At 47.3% G+C, this 23,832-nt stretch overlaps 1 protein-coding gene across 4 annotated transcripts in view; it reads right to left on the bottom strand.

The window, feature by feature from the left end:
- PDE4A (phosphodiesterase 4A) overlaps positions 1-17,789 on the bottom strand; it is a 584,907-nt gene extending 567,118 nt beyond the window's left edge. For 2 of the 4 annotated variants that reach the window (XM_083185100.1, XM_083185103.1), the window contains exon 1: positions 8,507-8,746. The gene's annotated coding sequence lies outside the window, so the exon portion shown is untranslated. Of the gene's footprint in view, positions 1-8,506; positions 8,747-14,877; positions 15,006-17,746 lie in introns of those variants that run through there. The other 2 variants (XM_083185101.1, XM_083185108.1) reach the window with 2 other exon arrangements.
- Between the last annotated feature and the right edge of the window lie 6,043 nt (positions 17,790-23,832).

Genomic DNA, 23,832 nt, shown 5'->3' with positions numbered 1-23,832 from the left:
GGGCCAAAATCACTTAAAACATAGTTGCTGACTTTTTGGCTGCCCTCTCCGGGAGAGGGCAGCCAGCTCAGTGAAGCAGGAGGGCGGGGTCGTCACCTGGATGGGAAGGGCTAAAATGCCGCGGTCGCGTCATTTGGCTTGTACGTTATCTCTCACGATTTTATCACTGTCCAACCTTTGATAAATGTTGGTTACCCTGCTGCCAACATTTTTAAGCAACTTCCGGGGCTAATTACCGCTGGGTGGGATCCTGTAAGCATGTTCCACAATGAACAGCCTATATAGAACTGGGGGCCCTCCAAACTTCTTATCATAGATTGTTCAATGGATATAGCTATAAACTCATATATGGCCTTTCAAATGCTTATCTTAATCCTTTAAGTGCCAATTTTGATGTGAGAGATGTGCAAAATATCCGCTAAAAATGCCAGTGCCGCTCACAGCAACTGTTTTTTTGGACGCAATAATTAAATAAACTTAATTTAATCGAATTCAGATCATTTGCCGGCAATAACTAAAGTGATTCATATTCCTCAAACTACGGCCCTGGCATTTTTAGTGGATATTTTGCACATCTCTCACAGCAACGTTGCCACTCAAAGGGTTAAATAAACAAAAACATACAATCAGAAATGTTATTTACTATAAAAAAATGCCCAAAAGACAACTAAAACAAAAACAAAACCAAATCCACACAAACAGGAAGAATTCAGACAGTGCCCTCGCAACAGGGGTTTAGAATAATGAGATGAGAATGGGGGAGCCTGAAGTGACCTAGGAGGACTCACCGTGTCCATTTCCTAGTAATAATATAGCTATATAAGATATGATAATAATATCCGTTTATCTAAAAATATAAAATACCTAAAATGGGAATGGTATAACTCACCAATAGTTGGGATTCCGACGGTCGTTTCTCTGGCAATGGGAGCCTGATGGGGGAGAGCGCATTCATGCCCTTGCGGATTTAATGCGCTTGCCATGCTGCAGGCCCAGTGGTGAGCTACGCCCTATTCTATTCCCCTATGTGGTCACGGACCCCCACTAGGGAAAATTGCCTGTGTAAGTCTGGATTCCGACTCTCGGGCTCCTGAGAGTCGAGATTCCGATGTTGAAGAAACGACCGTCGGAATGTTGGTGACGCATCCAGCACCCATCTAAAATATGGTAGCGATATACAACTCTCTAAAGTATGATAGAATGAGAGATGTCACTCAAAAGAGCCAGTTGGGATTTGTATCTCATAAGCCAGCAGAGAAATACAGTAGTGTACACAGCGCTCGTTGTGCTAATTTAGTTGGCAGATCCCCGTGTCTGTCTCCCCACGTGACATGTTCTATTGCTTTGAAAGAAAAATGTTCAGGATTATGGGCGTAAAGCAAGTCTGGGAACTGAATGATTAATCTTAGCAATGATTAATGTGAATATAGACATACTGAGCAATAGTTTGGCTCTTCTGTTCAGTGCTCACTGCCAGGGCTGATAGTCCAGCTCACTATGATGGGTAGATGAGGAGGGATCACCCCAATATTATATTGTGGACTGCAGGACACACCCATAGGCGGAGCTAGACATGCCCTTTGGACGGCAGAGCCCCCTTATTGGTGTGTCACATCTACTATAATAGGGTAGGATGGCCTACCCTATTACCATACAGTGCACAGGGCTCTGCAGCCTACATGTGTTTCTCACCACTGGTTCATGTATGGAGGGCCTTGTTACTGGGCTCACAACTGTTTGGTTCACTCCTGGCTGTTTATCACTCTCCTTCCTTTTTAACCCCTTCCCGACATTTGACGTACATTTACGTCATGGTCGGGATGTACTTCCCGACACATGGCATAAATGTACGTCATGTTTTTAAACTGACACCGTATCTATAGACGCGGTGACAGAGGGACGATGTCTGCTGTCCCTGACAGCAGACATCTTCCCTCATTGCCCAGGGGGGGCAGCGATGCCCCCCGCCATCGGCGATCGCTGCGATTGGCTGTTCAAACGTGAACAGCCAAAAGCAGCGTTTACTGTGTTATGTGTAAAATTTTGACTCTGCTGCCCCCTAGTGTCCAAAAAAATTAAAGGAGGTTGAAATAATGATGTAATAATAAAGTATACATACGGTCTATGTTAGTTATTAAAAAAAAAAAAACTGTATCGACCAAAATTTACCACTAACTTAAAGTACAATGTGTCACGAGAAAACAATCTCAAAATCACTGGGATAAGTAAAAGCAATAAAAAGTTATCCCCACTTAAGTGATACATGTCAGATTTGAAAAAAAGGGCTCTGTCAGGAAGGCAAAAACAGGCTGCGTCGGTAAGGGGTTAAAGCTTGATACATCGAGCAAATCTGCTCTCCATCGAATGATTTTTCCAGTGTGTGTGTAGCCGAGGACTTACTTGGCGGCTACGATAGGAAGAAGCCAATAAGGGCTGGAGCTGATGTCACATGACTTCCCCTCAAACATCTGGGCACTCCCATATTTTCCCTGACACTCGCAGAAAATGTCGTTACCACCCACAAACGCCAGCTTCCTGTCAATCAACCTGCCTACAGCCAATGATATAAACAGTAGCAGGAATTTATCGCAGGAAGGCCTCACGCATGAATACTTCTAAACCTCTGTACTGTGTTTCTGAATTCTGTTATGCACCTTGTGTCGTATTAGAGAAAAGTGCTATATAAGTTCAATTATTATTATTATTATAATAATACACCAAATGACCACAGATCCACAGAAAGCAGACTTCCCTATCATCAGGTATGATTTGAAGGTTGTCTGGATTAATTACAGAACTGCCAATCTTGCCTCACGCAGTAAATCCATACTGTCTCAGGTCTTCCAGATCAATGGCCGGGAAGCGTAACATTGTGTTCTTGTACTAAGTGTTTCCAATAACTGTCACACTATCATCAGCCGCCTCCAATAGGTCCAAGGAGGCAAGGAAAGTATATTGCGAGACTGGGGGGGTTCCCTGTATCTCTGGGTTGTGCATTCTCTGCAGATATTAGTGATGAAACCAACGGCCTGGATGATTACAGACCTGTCTCACGAGGATAGGACAGTCTGGAAGAGGAGACAAGAGCATGCTTACAGTATCTAATGAAAGTCCTGACATCTTCTCCCCTGAGAGAAGTGTATAAATGACAATGAATATACAAACCTAAATTAATAACATGAATAACGCATTGAACACCACTAACAATGAGGCAATACTTGCATTATCTACCCATACTTGCGTACTGGGTGGGTGGGTCCCGGAAATTGGGTCGCCCTCCTGGTCCCTCCCCCCCGGAATGCGGGCAGTCTCCCACGCCCCATCTCTCGGTATGGGGGTGACTCGAATCCTGTCATTGTAGCCCCGTCTTAAATATTGGCATTGCACGGCGTATCCCAATGGTGCGAACATGCTGGCCACGCCCCCAACATGATGTTCTGTCGGCGGCTCCGCTCCTTTTCTGTCCTGCCACTGGACTCCACCCCCCTGCATCACTGAACTGGCTGACCTCTCCCAATGACCCAGTGAAGGCGCCAAACAGTACTGCGACACAGTGCCGTAACTAGATATTTTGGCACCCTGTGCCAGAAATGGAATTGGTGCCTTCCTGCCTCCCATACTATAAACAGGCGTGGCTTCAAGGGGATGGATCGTTACTAGACAATCGTACCAATTCATATCACATCGTACATGTCCGCTATACACATTACACCACATGGTAGCGCCACCTGTACAAATTGTGCCAGATACAGCCCTTTAGACACACTGCACCAGGTAGAGCCCATTAGACACATTGCATTAGGATTACACACAGTAATGGCCATTGCACACTGCCACGCACTCTGTAATGCCCATTACACATTGTCACACACCGTAATGCCAACTACACATTGTCACACACCATAATGCTAATTACACATTATACCACACACACCGTAGTGCCCATTACACATAGTCACACACCATAATGCCATTTACACATTGTCACACACCATAATGCAAATTAAACATTATACGGCACACCGTAGTGCCCATTACACATTGTCATACACCATAATGCCCATTACACATTGTCACACACCGTAATGCTCATTACACATTGTTACACACCATAATGCCCATTACACATTGTTACACACCATAATGCCCATTACACATTGTTACACACCATAATGCAAATTACACATTATACCACACACCATAGTGCTCATTACAGATTATGCCACACACCGTAGTGCTCATTACAGATTATGCCACACACCATAATGCCCATGACATATTATGCCGCACACCATAATGCCCATTACACATTATGTCGCACACTGTAATGCCCATTACACATTATGCCGCACAGCATAATGGCCATTACACCACATACTGTAATGCATTACTACAGGTAATGCCCTGCAGACCTAATTCTTATACAGTTAATGTCCCCATTAGTGCCCCTTACAAAATGCCCCCAGCAGTATCCATTAGACACAATGCCCACATTAGTGTCCCTCACACAATAACCCCAGTAATGTGCACTATGTTTTGCAGCCCGGCATCAGGCATCTGTCCCCCACCACTGTTGCTGCTGCTGAACATGGGAAGAAAGGAGAGGGTGCGCAGCTGCCACTGTGTCTTTGTGTATGGTAGTGTCACCGCTCTGTTGGTGTGGGGGGGGGATTCCAGTTGCTGCTGCCGGCCTGCGTGGAGGGGGGAGAGGATAGGCAACTTAATTGCTCTGAGGTGAGGGGCAGATTCATGGCTTGGCGGGAGATCGGGGAGAGGAGGGGAGAGAGGCAGCTTCATGGCTCTGCGGGGACAGCTTGATGGTTTGGTGGAGGAAGGGGGGAGCTTCATGACTCAGCTGGGATGTTGGGGTGGGAGTTTCAAGGCGGGGACACTTACACACAAAATACCTATGGTAATAGTGCCACTTACACACATATGGGGAAATTTACTAAGATGTAAAATACACTTCACAGGACATGTTGCTATGGGCAAACAATCAGATCATGTCTACTATCTCCTAGAGGGTGAAAAAGAAATAAGAAGTAGCTTCTGATTGGTTGCCCATAGCAACATGACCTGTGAGTGTATTTCACATCTTAGTAAATTTCCCCCATAATGTCAACAGTTGTATTGCCACATACACACATAATGCTCACAATGCTAGCGCCGCTTACACACATAAGACCCACAGTAGTAGCACCGCTTATACACATAATGCCCACAGTATTAGAGTCTCTTATACATAATGCCACCATAATAAATCCCCTTATACAGTACATAATGGCCACAGTACTAGCATTGATTACACACATAGGGCTTGATTCTGATTGACATTTCGCAGCTTTGCGCGGAATTTTAACGCCGCCCACACAAACGCCCCCCCCCCCCCCCCCCGCATGCCGAATCTCCCCGCACGGATGCGAATAGGTGTTTTGCAACCATTCGCAGCTTGCATGCGGGAAAGAAACCATTCAATGGTCGCCGATCTGGTGTCTTACATCTGCAAGCGCCCTGTGTGGGAAGCGGGTGGGCAGCTGACATCAGCTGCCCGCCCTCCACACCATTGTTATCGGGAAATCACCATGGAAACGCCCATCATTTTTATGGGAATGCCCATGAAATGCTGGGCCTTCCCATGGGTGCATCCCCCCCCCCCCCTTGGGGGCGTACATATCAGAATAATAATGGCCACAGTACTAGCGTGGCTTATACAGATATTGCCCACAGTAGTAGCGCGTCTTAGACACAGTGAAGCAAAAGGCCCGTAATCAATGCGGCCACCGAGGTGGTCAAACGGAGGGGATTGCCGATAACAAGCGCCCCTCGCCACTTAACCTCCGTGCTGGCCACTCACCCTATTCAATGTTCCGGGGGAACCCTCGCTGTCAGATGACGGCAAGGATTCCCCCAAATAGTGAGGCTCGCGGCTAACGCAGGGAGCCCGCTGCATTTAGCTATGAGCCTCGCCGTTTTAGCAGCCGCACGCGCCGTTTGACGGCGCTGCGTGTGCAAAGAGTCAGTTGAATACTGACTGCGTGAGCTGTGACAGCGAGCAAAAGTCATTGAAATACCCATAATGCTCCTGACACAAGATTCCAGCAGCTATCGCAAGTTAAGCCAATAGGGAGCGGGAGAAAGTATACCAATATTTGCACAAAAATGTATAAATTAATTATTTTTGTCTGAAACTCCTAATCCCTGAGTTAATCCCTCATTGTTGGGGCTACGTCTTCCATTCACTGAATTACACCAATCTTCAGAAACTTAACTGACAGCAGGCAGATGTTTATAATTCCATTTAGCTGTTCGGCCTGTTGAACACCGCTGGTATAAATAATCCATTTCTCAGAAAATGGTCACAATAACCTGATTGTGTTATTTTACTCACAGTAGTGCTGCAACTGTGCATCCTCCCTTACTATGGCCCTTATTCTGATTGAGTCGGATGGCTCTGAATGCGGACGGACGGCCGATGGTTGGTGTGTGCGCATGTGCGGAGGCGTATCTGCGCATGTGCGAACGCCTCACACGTCCGAACATGCCGTGAGTTCCGTGCAGAAAATTATCGTGCGGAAAGTTCCAATCAGGGGGGTGGAGAGGGGCGTGAAGGGCTCATTAACATATGCGTACGCCCCACGTTTCATGAAAACGCTGGGCGTACGTATGGGAATGCGGCCGAGACGCCCATGTGGGGGGCGGACAGCTAACAAAGCTGGATGTCAGCTGGCCGCCCATATCCATATGTCCGAGTGGTCTGGAGCACTCTGTGCTGTCTGACCACTCAGTCCATCATTTGATGGTCTGTGACCATCAGAGGATGGGGGAGGTTCCCACAGAGGGAGGAGGTGTTCACATGAAACATCCACTCGCGGTCCTTTCGGTTGGCGTCTTACCGCATTCGGACGTTGTGAGCGATCTGTACGGAAGGCGGGGCTAAGAACACTCGGTTCCTGTCCGAAATACGCATCCGTCCGATTCAACTAGAATAAGGGCCTATGCGCTTTACACACAGGTGTTTTTGAGAGGTATCATTCCAAACTATCTTACGGTTTAATTTTGTTAAGCAGGATAAGGGAGTGAAGGGGGGGGGGGGGCGACGTACAATCCAGATACAGTACATACACACTGGGTGATTTTCAGCTGAAAGCCGTCCAGTGTGTACGGCCTGGAAAAATCGATTGGATGGGCGAAAAATCGATCAGTGTGTGTATGCACTGAGGGATTTTCAGCACCATCTCTGTGCAGGCACGCTGGGCAAAAACACCCAGTGTGTATGGACCTTAAGGCTGCAACTATACTGAAAAAAGCCTGGCCCAGGATCACTGGACACATTCAGCTGAAACGGTGACACTTGTAGGAAGATTACATGGCTGTATACTGTATACTCTCTGAGAAAGTGTGACTGTGTAAGCAGTACCCAACACTGTATTCTGCCTCTATGCATCAGCCACACCATTCTGTAATGCTGTAGTATTCATCAATTAATTAATAAACCTGTGAGTTGTAAAATATCGGTGCTTTGCATACAGATGAGTCAAATTAGCATAAGAAATCAATCGGCAAATACGCATAATTGCCATTATAAGACATAAGCACATATATGTAAGATAATACAAGGAAATGCAAACTAGACATGAACTCATCACATAGAGGTGCGCATACAGTATGTACACTAAAGCTGGCAGCCTCTGAGGTAAACACAAACTACAATTCCCATCATCCTCAGGTGCTGGACACAGGCATGCAGGAAGTTGTGGGTTGGTGACAGCTGGAGGGGGGTATCAGAGGATGGTTTAGATCAGTGATGGCTAACCTTGACACTCCAGCTGTTGTTGAACTACACATCCCAGCATGCCCTGCTACAGTTTTACTATTTGGCCATGCTAAAACTGATGCAGGGCATGCTGGGATGTGTAGTCCAACAACAGCTGGAGTGGCAAGGTTAGCCATTACTGGTTTGGGCCCATTATACAGTAAGTATAATTAACACACAGGTGTATATTTGAATGTATTGTTGTACCACAGTGCCCTATATCCCACAGGTAACCCCGTAGACCTGTATTGTGACACGGTAAATGATGTCAGGCCACAAACACCTGTGCAATAGATTGTCAGTTCTGCAGCATAGGACTAGCAGGCACTGTATAAATGGTGCAGTGTGATCATCCTTTCTACACGGGCATAGAACAATGTAAAGACCTGAGGGGGATGTATGGAAATGACAGGTTCTTCACAAACACATTCAGGAACTTCTGGCTAAGCCTCCAAGTGCAATGGAATAACTGTGGGGTTCGCCTGTGGTAAACAGGTCTGGATGCAGATAAGAGTAGGAGAAGGGAAGAGATTCGCTGCGGCAGGGTGCTCTCTGGATACATACACATCGTAGTACACCGCTGCTAGCACGCTGCTCTATTCCTCATGCATCTCACTCCTGTAGGCACAAGGCTCCCAAATGTGCTGCCTTTGTCTGTAGAGCTGGGCAATTAAGGAAAGCAGAAGGTCCTACCTTGCTGGGTAGATGTCAGTATACAGGCTGCATCTGTGACAGTGTCTGTCTCCTGGAGAAAGCCAACTGACAGGGAATCCTTTGTTGACTGCCTGTTATCTGTGGTGAGTGCGTGTGGCATCTCCTTATAGGGGAGAGACAGTAGCAGCAGTGGTCGCTGACAGCAATGAGGAGGTGTGTAAGGGGTATATCTTATTAAAATCCATTCATTGCTCGGAGAGGGGTCTGAGATGTGATCAGAGGAGGTGATATGAGCGAATGGTTATAAGAAGGGAACATACTCAGCGATAGGAGGAGTTATAGAAAGGGGTTACATGGGGCTATAGTCACTGATATACTGTAATAGGAGGAGCTATAGGGAGAGGGTATATGGAGTAATGGGCAGGGCCAAATATACAGGAGAGGGGACCCCTTGGCACAGCAATGCCCCAAACCTCCCCCCACCCCCCTTCATTTGCCTAATTTTGTTATTTTCATTGATTGGTTTTAAGCCCTTGTTTGACGGTAGTCAATTTACTATGATTAGACAAAGCCCCAAGCTATGACTTTTGTTATTTTAATTATGTACTTAATTAACTATTTATATGGTAGGACAGCGTACAGGAACAGTGTGTGCGGGGGCTACCCGTTTACACGCCAATATTTTGCAGTTGATGGTACGTATCGGGCTGATAGTGCCAACACAAGCATCCAGGTGCGCTATACATTGTAAGCTTGCGAGCAGGGCCCTCCTACCTCTATGTCGGTTTATTTTTACCCAGTTTGTTTAATCACTGTTGTTTCCTATTGTAAAGAGCAACGGAATCTGCTGCGCTATATAAGCAACTGTAAATAAATAAGTGCACACCTTACACATGCTGCCCCTAGGTACATCCCTAAGGGGAAATTCAGCACTGGTAATAGGAGGAGATATAGGGAGAGGGTATATGGGGTAATAGGAGGAGATATAGGGAGAGGGTATATGGGGTAATAGGAGGAGATATAGGGAGAGGGTATATGGGGTAATAGGAGGAGATATAGGGAGAGGGTATATGGGGTAATAGGAGGAGATATAGGGAGAGGGTATATGGGGTAATAGGAGGAGATATAGGTAATGGGTATATGGGGTAATAGGAGGAGATATAGGGAGAGGGTATATGGGGTAATAGGAGGAGATATAGGGAGAGGGTATATGGGGTAATAGTAGGAGATATAGGGAGAGGGTATATGGGGTAATAGGAGGAGATATAGGGAGAGGGTATATGGGGTAATAGGAGGAGGTATAGGGAGAGGGTATATGGGGTAATAGCAGGAGATATAGGGAGAGGGTATATGGGGTAATAGGAGGAGATATAGGTAATGGGTATATGGGGTAATAGGAGGAGATATAGGGAGAGGGTATATGGGGTAATAGGAGGAGATATAGGGAGATGTATATGGGGTAATAGGAGGAGATATAGGGAGAGGGTATATGGGGTAATAGGAGGAGATATAGGGAGAGGGTATATGGGGTAATAGGAGTAGATATAGGGAGAGGGTATATGGGGTAATAGGAGGAGATATAGGGAGAGGGTATATGGGGTAATAGGAGGAGATATAGGGAGAGGGTATATGGGGTAATAGGAGGAGATATAGGGAGAGGGTATATGGGGTAATAGGAGGAGATATAGGGAGAGGGTATATGGGGTAATAGGAGGAGATATAGGGAGAGGGTATATGGGGTAATAGGAGGAGATATAGGGAGAGGGTATATGGGGTAATAGGAGGAGATATTGGGAGAGGGTATATGGGGTAATAGGAGGAGATATAGGGAGAGGGTATATGGGGTAATAGGAGGAGATATAGGGAGAGGGTATATGGAGTAATAGGAGGAGATATAGGGAGAGGGTATATGGGGTAATAGGAGGAGATATAGGGAGAGGGTATATGGGGTAATAGGAGGAGGTATAGGGAGGGGTTATACGGGGTATTAGGAGGAGCTATAGGGAGAGAGGATACGGGGTAATAGGAGGAGATATAGGGAGATGGTATATAGGGTAATAGGAGGAGATATAGGGAGAGGGTATATAGGGTAATAGGAGATATAGGGAGAGGGTATATGGGGTAATAGGATGAGATATATGAAGTGGGTTTATGGGGTAATAGGAGGAGATATAGGGAGAGGGTATATGGGGGTAATAGGATGAGATATAGTGAGAGGGTATATGGGGTAATAGGAGGAGATATAGGGGGAGGGTATATGGGGTAATAGGAGGAGATATAGGAGAGGGTATATGGGGTAATAGGAGGAGATATTGGAGAGGGTATATGGGGTTATAGGAGATATAGGGAGAGGGTATATGGGGTAATAGGAGGAGATATAGGGAGAGGGTATATGGGGTAATAGGAGGAGATATAGGTAATGGGTATATGGGGTATAGGAGGAGATATAGGGAGAGGGATATGGGGTAATAGGAGGAGATATAGGGAGAGGGTATATGGGGTAATAGGAGGAGATATGGGAGAGGGTATATGGGGTAATTGGAGGAGATATAGGGAGAGGGTATATGGGTTAATAGGAGGAGATATAGGGAGAGGGTATATGGGTTAATAGGAGGAGATATAGGGAGAGGGTATATGGGGTAATAGGAGGAGGTATAGGGAGAGGGTATATGGGGTAATAGGAGGAGATATAGGGAGAGGGTATATGGGGTAATAGGAGGAGATATTGGGAGAGGGTATATGGAGTAATAGGGGGAGATATAGGGAGAGGGTATATGGGGTAATAGGAGGAGATATAGGGAGAGGATATATGGGGTAATAGGAGGAGATATAGGGAGAGGGTATATGGGAGTAAAAGGAGGAGATATAGGGAGAGGGTATATGGGGTAATAGGAGTAGATATAGGGAGAGGGTATATGGGGTAATAGGAGGAGGTATAGGGAGGGGTTATACGGGGTCTTAGGAGGAGCTATAGGGAGAGAGTATACAGGGTAAAGGAGGAGATATAGGTAGATGGTATATAGGGTAATAGGAGGAGATATAGGGAGAGGGTATATAGGGTAATAGGAGATATAGGGAGAGGGTATATGGGGTAATAGGATGAGATATATGAAGTGGGTATATGGGGTAATAGAGGAGATATAGGGAGAGGGTATATGGGGTAATAGGATGAGATATAGTGAGAGGTATATGGGGTAATAGGAGGAGATATATGGAGAGGGTATATGGGGTTATAGGAGATATAGGGAGAGGGTATATGGGGTAATAGGATGAGATATATGAAGTGGGTATATGGGGTAATAGGAGGAGATATAGGGAGAGGGTATATGGGGTAATAGGATGAGATATAGTGAGAGGGTATATGGGGTAATAGGAGGAGATATATGGAGAGGGTATATGGGGTTATAGGAGATATAGGGGAGGGTATATGGGGTAATAGGAGGAGATATAGGGAGAGGGTATATGGGGTAATAGGAGGAGATATAGGGAGAGGGTATATGGGGTAATAGGAGGAGATATAGGGAGAGGGTATATGGGGTAATAGGAGGAGATATAGGGAGAGGGTATATGGGGTAATAGGAGGATATATAGGGAGAGGGTATATGGGGTAATAGGAGGATATATAGGGAGAGGGTATATGGGGTAATAGGATGAGATATAGGGAGAGGGTATATGGGAGTAATAGGAGGAGATATAGGGAGAGGGTATATGGGGTAATAGGAGGAGATATAGGGAGAGGGTATATGGGGTAATAGGAGGAGATATAGGGAGAGGGTATATGGGTAATAAGAGGAGATATAGGGAGAGGGTATATGGATTAATCTCTTATATATTTAGCCAGATCTGTCACTCGTCCCCTGTGTAGCTAACGTTCCCGCAGCGGGATACACCAAAACCGCCCCCCCCCCCCATAGGGAAAAGACCAGTGTTTTATGTGTATAACGTTTTCATGTGCATAACGTTCCACCCCCTTGACATCACCTCCCCCCTGCCCAGCCAGGGCTACAGTACACGCCCACCATCCACCATTACTCCTGCACCCCCCCCCCCCCTCTGCCAGCACACCCCCCCCCCCCCCCGGACCCCCGCGACCCCCCTCCCGCGATTTGCGGGACCCCCGCGACCCCCCCCCTCCCGCAATTCACAGGACCCCAGCGACCACACCCTCCTGCAATTCGCGGGACTCCCGTGACCACCCCCTCCCGCAATTCGTGGGACTCCTGCGAACCCCCCCTCCCACGATTTTTCGGGCCCCCTCGGCACCTCCCGCGCCCCCCTCCCACGATTCGCGGACCCCCCGCAATTCACACTCCAGTGCCCCCTCCCGCAATTTGCAGACCCCCTCCCCGCGAAGCATGCCCCCCCTCACGCAATTCACGGCACCCCCGCACCCCCCCCTGTGATTCGCAGCCCCCCATGACCCCCCCTCCCGCGATTCATGCCCCCTCCAGCAATTCACGAACCCCCGCGCCACCCCCCATGCGCCCCCCCCCCTCCCTTCATTCACGGCACCCCCCCGCACCCCTCCCGCGATTCACGGACCTCCACAACCCCCCCCCCTCCCGCAATTCACTGACCCCGACAACCCCCTCCCGCAATTTGTGGACCCCCTTCCCGCTATTCAAGCCCCCCCCCCCCGCACCCCCTCCCATGATTTGCGGACCCCCGCCCCCTCCCGCTAATCGCGGATCCCCGCACCCCTCCAGCAATTTGCAGACCCCCCTGACCCCCTTCCGGCAATTCACCCCCCAGCGGACCCCCGCGACCCCGCTTTTGCATTTCACGTACCCCCGTGACAATGGAGGATCCTGTATCGCCACAAGCAGGTGCCGCCCCTAGGTGGGAAATCCGGCCCTGGCTGCCGCGCTGCAGGTTCCTACACTGCCAGAAGTGACCCCACGGTCCTCTGCACCAGCACCACAACTTTTATCAATGTCTTGCCCACATACCACTATTATACAGCCTCCTGCTCTCATGCACCCTCACTCCCTCCCAGTGGGAGGAGACGCTCACCCACTGCCGGGAGCTGCATACTGTCCCCACCCTCCTCCAGTTCTAGGGCTGCCCATCAATGATTTCAAATAATCGATGGTTTATGGCCGATGTTGAGTACTTTTGCCATCGATGTGGGAGGACCAGATGATTTCCTTACATCAATGGCAAAGGAGAACCGATCAAGTTTCAAAATTTTTTAAGGAGCCGGGACACAGAGCATAGCTCCGCCACCCACACCCGGAAGTCCCGCCACCAAGTTCTGATTGACCCACGGCCTATTCAGTCAGATATAATGGATGACCATCGATAGCTACAACAATCGATGGTTATCCAAGTAATATGTTACTACTATCGATGGCAGGGTGCAAATCGCCATCAATGCCAACCATTGATGGCATCTGCACCAATGCCTATCCCTACTCAGCAACAGCCAAAACCTTTACTACCCCTCATGCCCACATACTTCTATCACTGCCCTGCCTCCTGTTCTCTGCCCTGTAACATCCGCCAGTAGGGACCCGCTCATCCTGTGTTGCCCACATTCCCCTATCATGCTTTACCACCCAGCCTCCTGCTCTCATGCACCCTAACTCCCACCCAGTAGGAGGAGACACTGACTCAGGGGCACCGTCCTGTGCTGCCACGCTTGACCCTCACCCACTGGCAGAAGCTGCACAGTGTCCCCCACCCTCCTCTTTAGTCCCCTGTATGCCCACACAACCCTATCACTACCAGCTTCCTGCTTTCCTGAACCGTAACTTCCACCACTGGGGAGTCGCTGACGCTGTGTTGCCCACATACCGCTATCATGCCTTAAAGCCCAGCCTCCTGCTCTCATGCACCCTAACTCCCACCCAGTAGGAAGAGACACTGACTCAGGGCCACCGCCCTGTACTCCTGTGCTGCCACGCTGGACCCTCACCCACTGGCAGAAGCTGCAGTGTCCCCCACCCTCCTCTTTAGTCCCCCTTATGCCCACACACCCCTATCACTACCCAGCCTCCTGTTTTCTTGTGTCGTGACCTCCGCCAGTGGGGAGCCGCTGACTCAAAAACACCCTACTATACTATTGCACACACACACACACACACCTAAACAACACGCACACACCCCCCCCACACACACACCCAAAAAAGTCACTGTACCCTCCACACTATCAATGTACATCTTACTCTGTAACCGCTTTTTAATCAAACAAAACAATACACACCCCCTTCCACATCATATGCTCTCTGTTTAACACATTTCACCTATAACTCAAGTTGCAATACAGGGCATCTTTCATACAATTCCATGATAAAGCATAAATACAATATAGGAAATATCCACATTTTTACAAATTGGTTTATATTTTTAAACTGACAATAATAATGTCAAATCAGTTTCTGGTAAAAAAAAAAAAAAAAGATAAATACCTTTAGTTGAAGAGTACATGGCTGTTGAGGAAATATATGTATGAAATATTATCCGATCCTTCAAATAAAAATTCTTCGGATTTCCTGATAAACTTTCATTTTTCTTCACCTCTAAATACTTTATGCACCTTAGTTATGACAAAAAAATAACATTTATGGCCCTTAAATATAGCTCATGGCTAATCATTACTCATGTAATGTTGCATTGTTTCCTCTTGATTATAAACCATAAGATTATTTCCATTTGAAAGGCTTCAAAATGTAAAATGACCTCTGACAAACATGTTACCATGCACTGACTACCAAGCTGTCAAATAACCTCTGCTGGGAGACTGCTCTGCGGTCAACTACTCACAGCTCACATCGAATTCAGCATTGAATCCCGGCGGTCGGGATCCCGGCGTTCAGAATCCCGACGCCGGAATCCCGACAGCCGAAATGCCGACAAGGGGGGGGGACGTGGATCGCCCCCCCCTTGCGGGCTCGCTGCGCTTGGCACACTAATTTATTCTCCCTCCAGGGGTGTCGTGGACACCCACGGAGAGAGAATGTGTCAGCATTTCGGCGGTCGGGATTCCGGCGTCGGGATTCTGAACGCCGGGATCCCGACCGCCGGGATTGTAACTGCATCCCCTCACATCCAAAAGGCAATATACCATGCTTGGATGGCCATAGTTTGGACATGCCTGCAATATCCAATTCCTGATACAAATAACCCACAAATAACCAACATACGAATCCAACATTCCAAAATGTATTATTAGATGCCCATGTAGTTACTTTATTTTTACTAAAGTAATGTGAAATGGGGTGTTTTTACACCCCTTTCCTATTATTTTAGTATCACCAGAATGTATTAAAGGGCTTTTGGAGCAATTTTTGGGTACGCCCCCAAAAAGTGACGTAATATTGCATACCTCCCAACTTCTGATTGTCCCAATGAGGCCGTAGGCACATGTGAAAAATTTGGGGGCTTGGCCTAGTGGGAATTTTTGTCACTGTGGGGGCATGCCAAGTAGCTCCGTGCTCTGCTGGCTATGCCCCCAGCCCCGCTGGCTGCAGGAATAGACTCTGTGCACATGCACACAGGGCTGCCGAGAGGTATGCCGGGCCCCGGTAAAATACTGGGGCGTGGCCTAATAGCAGAGGTGTGGCCACCTCACGTGATTAGGCCACACCCCCAAAATGTTTAGAGGGGGTGAAAAAACACTCTAGAACACCTTCTAGAAGATAATATATACAATTTGAATGCCCATAGCAACATCCCATGTAAAATGGAACTCCCATCTTAGTAAATTACCCAGAAGGAGTCAAGGAAAACACTTGGCTTCAACTTTTTCAACAGCCCTCTTTCCTCTTTGTGTGGTACATCTCTTTACTGTGCTCATTAGCACCTGATCACTGATGGGCGATTTTGCAGAGGACTGCGATCCGATAGTCGCCTTCCTGTCCTGTGCAAGTCTGCAAATGTCTTGCGTATGGATAGTTGATCGGCTGCCAGCTGCAAAATTCGCAACTCCCTCACCATCGAATGATTTTTCCAGCTCTGCAACTGTCTGCAGTATGGGGGCAGCCATTTCCTAAGTGTCAGTTTTCATTCAGCAGTGGGTAACTATAGCCCCGCAGACCCCCGGCGCTCACCACCGCGGGGGCTGCGGAGCTATAGTTACGCCACTGAGTCTTTACCATAGTCTATGGCGGGAATCAGGGGCTGGCTGGCAACTTTCAGCCTGGGGGGCACATACAAGCAAGTAGCCCTGCTTTTTCTATCAGCGCATGAAATGGAAAATGAGATTCACAATGTTGGTTGTTTTGACAGGATTACACTTAGAATGCTGCCTCTGTCACAAACGGGTGTGGCACAGGGGTCCGACAGTCGGGATCCCGACAGGCATTAGCCTGACATCGGGATCCTGACTGGCCGGACCCAGACAGCATGGCAGGCGCAACTATGCCCCTTGCGGGCTCGCCACGCTGGTGATGGCTTTTCTCCGCCACAGGTGTATCTGTGGTTTCTTCAGAAGGTGCTATTGTTCCAATAAATGAATTCTTATTTATATACAGAGCTCACTAGTGCTATTCTCCTTTTTTAAAGCATGCAACACAGATCTATTTTTCCACTCTCGTACCCACACACATAGGGGGTTATTCTGATGTAATTGGTCCCCTGCGCATTCCCACGGGGGACCGATTTTTTTTGCATATGCGCGGTGAGGGCGGGCATGGCGAACTGCATAGCCCATGGGGACTCCCAGCGTTTCATGGGCGTTCCCATGGTAATGGACAGATGACACAGTTGCGGGGGTGGGCAGCTGATGTCTGCTGCCCGCCCGTTTCCCACACAGGGCGCTTGGAGATCTGAGACACCACATTGTCTCAAATCTGCGAGCGCTGGAAAAATCATTAGATGATAGCCGACTATTGAATGACTGCGAATGGATGTTTATGCGAATCATCCATTTGTAGCACTGCGGGGGATCGCGGCGTGCAAAGGGGGGGGGGGTCAGCCGTGTGGGTGGTATCTTGGGGACTTGCAAGGCTGCGAAATTCGCCTTGCGAGTCAACCAGAATAAGGTCCATAATCCACACACACACACACTAAACAAGGAAACAGCACCCCCCCCCCACACACACACACACACACACACACACACAGAACAAGGATCAATGACCATGTATTTTTCCACACACACATTTAATACAGAAAACAACAGAACCTACCCACATATGTACAGTATGCAAGTTACACATAGATTTTTACACAGACATTAATCCACTTCACCCCACCCCCAGCACTGACACATTATTTATAACATAACCATTATGGGATATCCCCACTCATGTCTCCTCTTATCACCAAAGCACTCACCCAGGCCAGCCCAGCAGCTCCTGTAGTGGGTGGAGAAGATTTGAAGCTGCCCGGGAGGAGTGAAGTGGAGGAGGTCGTGACACAGGACGGGGAGGGGCCAGCCTGCACGAGAGCTCAGCTCATTGGTGGCTGGTCCCAGGGAAAGGGCTGGCTGGCCACAACAACAATCATCCCGGACTGGAGTCTGACCTGCAGCTGCTGTGTAGGCTCTGACTTGGAGGCTTGGCTGCGAGTGTGCTGTGTCTGTGACCCGACTGCTCCAGCCCTAAGCGGCTGTCAGGGCCTTATTTTGGTTCATTCTTTCTGACAAAATCCTTCTTAGATGGGCAAAACCATGTGCACTGCAGGTGGGGCAGGTGTTACTTGTGCAGAGAGAATTAGATTTGGGTGGGGTTTTACTTCAAAGTGAGATCTATATTGCAGTGTAAAAATAAAGCAGTCAGTATTTTCCCTGCACAGAAACAAAATAACTCACCCAAATCTAATTCTCTCTGCACATGTTACATCTGCCCCCCTGCAGTGCACATGGTTTTGTCCATCTAAGAAGGATTTTGTCAGAAAGAATGAACCAAAATAAGGCCCTCAGAGCGGTCAGGAACACATGCTGTAATAATACCTCCCAGTCACTGGTATGTATAAGCACAGCGCAGCCCCGGGCCCAAACAGTGACATTTCACTAGCCTGGGGGGCAGCTGGCACCCTGCCCAGCCCGCCACTGGCGGGAATAGAACCGGTAGGATTAGGAATCAGCAGGAGCTGAAGGTCATCACTGCATACTTGCCTACCCTCCCGGAATGGCCGGGAGGGTCCCGCAAATCGGGTCCCCCGCTATCTTTGAAAACCCATGTTGTTCCTCCTCACTGCCTGGGGTGTCGCTGTCTGCTGTGAAGTTTCTAGCACAGGTCTGGTTCGCATATCAGTGCTGATATACAGACCACACTGTGCTAGAAGCATTACAGAACAGCAACACCCCAGGCAGGGAAGAGGAACTGCATGGGTTTTCAAATATGGCGGGTGCTAGAATGAACACTATAGATGGAAAGCAATAACTTTAAAATCAGTTGAAGCAAACAATAGCAGGTATCGATGAAATCGATGCTAGTGGACGATGTTAGGGTGTGACCCTAGGGAGCGAAGTCTGTGAAGCTCATGGTTGATGGTATGGACCCATGTTTGCAATCAATAGTTAGAGCAATTAGGTGATGACAGTCAATGTAGACAATCGATGGTTGACACACAGTGAGATTCCCTTGCTATTCGACTATTGAGATTTGAGTGCTATACAATCTTTGCTAACTGTAATATTTACATACAATTCATACAATCTGCATTAGATTTGCACTATATAGTTATTGCTGCCCTGTCTATCTGGGTTTTCGATTTGTGCTGTCACGGCAGCGCATCAGGAGCGCAAGGTAATCTGCATACGATTTTGACTATATAGTCAAAATCTAATGTTAAATCTCAAAGTGTGTACACAGCATATCTTCACTATCGATGGTGACAGTAGATTGTGACTAACGATATTGACTATCGATGGTTGACTATCGATTGTTGCCTATCGATGGTGAATAACTATGTTGCCTGTCGATGGTGACAGTCAATTGAGACAGTCGGTGGTTGACTATCGATGGTGGCAGTCTATTGTGTTGATCGATGTTGACGATCGATGGTTGACTATCAATGGTGTCAGTAGATTGTGACAGATGATGGTTGACTATCGATGGTGACAGTCGATTATGACTATAGATGTTGATGAGCAATGGTTGACTAATGATTGCAACTATCGATGGTTGACTATCGATTATGGTCATCGATGGATCACTTCGATATATCGGCTGATATCGCATCCGATATATCGGGCACTGTGAAAATACACAAGTACTGAGATATGCAACTCTGGGATTGTACTGTACTAGCGATTTCCCAGGGCTCAGCCCACTATAGATACAGGGAGGGCTGCATGGCGATTGGCTAGTAGTTGATGATGTCAGTAACAGGAAGTCTGTAATTGGCTGGAAGTGATCATGTTACTGAATCCAAGATGACCACTCCCATACCATGGAATGGAGGGAACTTTGGTTTGTATGCAGGGTGGCTGCGGCCTGCAGTAATGGCGGAGGATAGAGCTGAGTGTCATGGGTTGAGGAGGCCATAGCAGAGTCAAAGTATGCAACACTGACGCGCTGTCCAGACACCGGATTGTCAGCAGAATGTGTATCTGGATTCACCCTCCTGGGTCTACAGTGCAGAGCGAGCCTGGAGAGACACTTAAGAGGTAGGAAAGTGTTTCTAAGACCCCGATTCATGACAACCTGAAGCTCACTATGGCCACATAATTATAATATGGGACTACAATTAGAGGCAGACTTGCTGTGACCTCAAAAATGGGTCAATGGCCAAGACATACAAGAGTGGACTCGAAGAACAACCCTGTCTCACCCCGCCTTAACTTAAAAAGTATCATCCTTTCAGCAACTAATCTGATGAATGCCCTTCACCTACATATACAAAGTTTTTGTTATGCCACTTGGCAGTATGAATGCACCTGGGAGTGCACAAACTAGATACCGTGGAGAGGACCACGGACGGAGACACAGGGGCAGTGCTAGGCAGACTCACAGAGACATAGGAACAGTGCAAACATCAGTAGTGAACACGTACTAACACTAAAACAGACTGAGATCATACATGCAATACACAGAGAAGATACTGGGGGAACTCACAGGCACAGGTAGGGGCTGGGAGGATGAGAGCTCAACGGATAGAGTGTCTCCCAGTATCAGAGATAACAGGAGAGATACCTATAGTGGAGCTTGGTGTAATGCTTCGACAGATGAATGTACTTGTTGCTATAGGCAACCCCAGTCCCAACAGGGTACTACAGAGGGAGGCCTATAGATTCCTAGGTCAGAGATGATGAAGACCATAGGAAAATATCCTAAACCCATACCCCTCGCTTGCAGTACATGGGTTCAGCTAGCTGCCACCAAGCTGACACCCGTGGGCTCTGCACTGAGGGAAAGGGTAAGATATCTGGACCTGAGCTCACCTGCAGCACACAGGTTCAGCTAGCTGCCACCAAGCTGACACCAGTGAGTGCTGCACAGTGAGAGAGGTAACACAGGAAATGAGAGAGTGTAACAGCAACCTAGCTGGATCCACAAGGTGGTATAGGGACCCAGCAGTTACAGTCAGAACTCCTGATTACGGCTAGGTCTGGATCAAGGCGCAAAGACGCAAACTCCAAGACCTATATTACTGTAATCAACATACAATACAATTGCTAGAAACTAACTAGGCACAGGACAAAGCTGACTGGCTATCTGACTAGGATTCTGCAGCACCTGCCTAGCCTGAGAGGAAGGTTTATATAGCAGGTGCTGACACACCCCAGTCAGACATCACAGACTGTGAGCACAAAACCAGTGCCAGATTCCCTGCTGTGAACAGACTGCCTGTCACCACTGCAACAGCAAAAACCCGAACCGGAGTGTCAGCTGCGCTCAGGTTACTTTGCTAACAGTTTTTAGCTAATCAACATATTGCCCCAGAATAAAATACTTTGACAAAGTTGCCCACAGATAATCATGGTGTATTCTATGAAAGGCTTTGGTCTAGGTCAACCACATACTTCCACATCCAAGGAGTTTTTATCTCTCGAACATAATTTTCTTGAGATAACTGCTCCACAGCAGTTCAAGCCTTTACGGTGACGTTACCGCCCTCTGAGGATGCGCTAACTGTCTACCCTAAAAAGTAGACCACCTTGAAGGGTACGAGTCCAGTCAAATTTAAAACCGTGGAAATAGTGTTTTATCAATGTGATAACGTGTACTAAACTATTATGTTCTCTTTTTCTTTCTCTTTTGGGTTAAATTGAGAAAAATAACAGGAAAAGAGAACTTGGTCTGCGCAAAGGAATTGTCAGTATTCTTTCTTGTTACTATATAGGTTGAGTATCCCTTATCCAAATATCCATCATCCAGATTATTCAGAAAACCATACAAATGACAAAAAAAAATTAAAAGCACTACTGGGGACATCTGTAACAGCACTACTGGGGACATGATATGTAACTGGCACTACTGGGGACATCTCTAACAACACTACTGGGGACATGCTATGTAACTGGCACTACTGGGGACATCTGAAACAGCACTACTGGGGACATGATATGTAAATGGCACTACTGGGAACATCTGTAACAGCACTACTGGGGACATATGTAACAGCACTGCTGAGGGCATGATATGTAACTGGAACTACTGGGGACATGATATGTAACTGCAGAGCCGGCCTTAGGCATAGGCAAACTAGGCAATTGCCTAGGGCATTTGGAATGCCTAGGGGCATCAGCAGCTTCTGCTGATTAAAATAATATGCAGCATGCCTATATTCTGTGTGTGTGAGGCTGTATCTGCATATGAAATAGTGTATTCATGGAAATCACTGTAACATAGAATTCCGTATGCATGTACAGCCACAGTCGCACACAAAATATAGGCATGCCGGATATCATTTTAATCATCGGAAGCTCCTTGTGTGTCCTGGTCATAACAATGCAATTAAGATGAAATTTCAGCAAATAAGGCACCCGACGTTAGCAGAACTGGCCAGGAGCTGCATAGCCTATTGAGGCAAGATGTATGAGGAAACATCTGTATCCAAGCAGAGGCAGAGGTCACAGTGTTAGCGGCTGTGCGAGTGCTGTCTGCGGGTGGGTTGGTTGTGCAATAGTGTTTGGCATATGTGTAAGGGGCATTATGTGTGTCATGTATAAATGCATTAATAATGTGCGACATATGTGTAATGGGCATTGTGTGTGTCATGTGTATAAGGGCATTAATAATGTGCAACATATGTGTAAGGAGAATTATGTGTGTCATTATGTGTATGAAGGGCATTAATAAAGGTTGGCATAATGTGTAAGGGGCATTATGGTTATAAGGCAGGGGTTCCCAATCTTTTTCTAATCACGGCACCCTAGAGTATCAGAATTTGTCCAAGGCACCCCTAGGCCCCAAAAAATATATATAAAATTAAGTAGATTGTGTTTATATGTGCTTCTTAGGTTCAGTTATGTGGTAAAGGGCAGGATTTGGTTCTGATTGTACACATTTTATGATTGGTAGCCACCAGCACTGGTTTTGTCCAGAAATAATTGATCATAAATAATTTGAATTGGTCCTGGACGACCAACCCAAGGCACCCCTGCAAGTGTCCCGAGGCACCCCAGGGAGCCACGGCACACAGTTTGGGAACCACTGTTATAAGGACATTAATAATGTGTGTTATGTGTAAGGGGCATTACTGTGTGGTATTATCAGGGGTGCCGAGAGAAAGGGGTAGGGGGTACAAATTACCCAGGCCAAAGTCTGATGGAAGGGCCCAGTGGGGGACCCGGGCTCCCTCCCCTTAAGTGACAGCAGCAGCTCTTCTTTTCTGCCCAGCACACACTGCTTTGTGCTGGGTTGCAGTGTGGCCATGGAGGTGCTTAAAATACAATATTTTCTCAGGATTTTTTTCTAAGGGTATAATGTGAGGAGTAATGTACATAAGGTAAAGTGGTACTACTGTGTGATGTAACGTGAATAAGGGACACTATCGCATGATATATTGTGAATAAAGTTGCACTATTGTGTGGCTTAATGTTGATAAAGTAAAATAAAATACACACTATCTTTGCATTGACTCGAGGGTCTTTTTAGAGGACTTCTTCAATGGGAATTGGGGGTACTATTGTGTGGCCATGCCCCTTCCCAGCAAGAACACACCCCTGTTTGGGCTGCGCACCGAATGTGTGTGCACTGTTTCTATTTAAAATATTGCAGGTAGGAGCACCAAAATGATGACTGCTATGATGAGGGTTTATGGTGCTGGGAAAGGGGTCAAGAGCAGGGTCAGAGGCGAAACTAGGGGCGGTGCTAGGGGGCACCAGCCAAAATCTTGCCTAGGGCTTCATTTAGGCTAGGGCCGGCTCTGTGTAACTGGCACTACTGGGGACATCTGTACCAGCACTACTGGGGACATCATACCTCATTGAAATATAAAAATATTCTGAAATACAGAACAATCCGTTATTC

Source organism: Crinia signifera, chromosome 4 (genome assembly GCF_055691185.1).
Source record: "Crinia signifera chromosome 4, ASM5569118v1, whole genome shotgun sequence".
Classification (NCBI taxonomy): Eukaryota; Metazoa; Chordata; class Amphibia; order Anura; family Myobatrachidae; genus Crinia; species Crinia signifera.
This window is presented reverse-complemented; position numbering and strand designations above follow the sequence as displayed.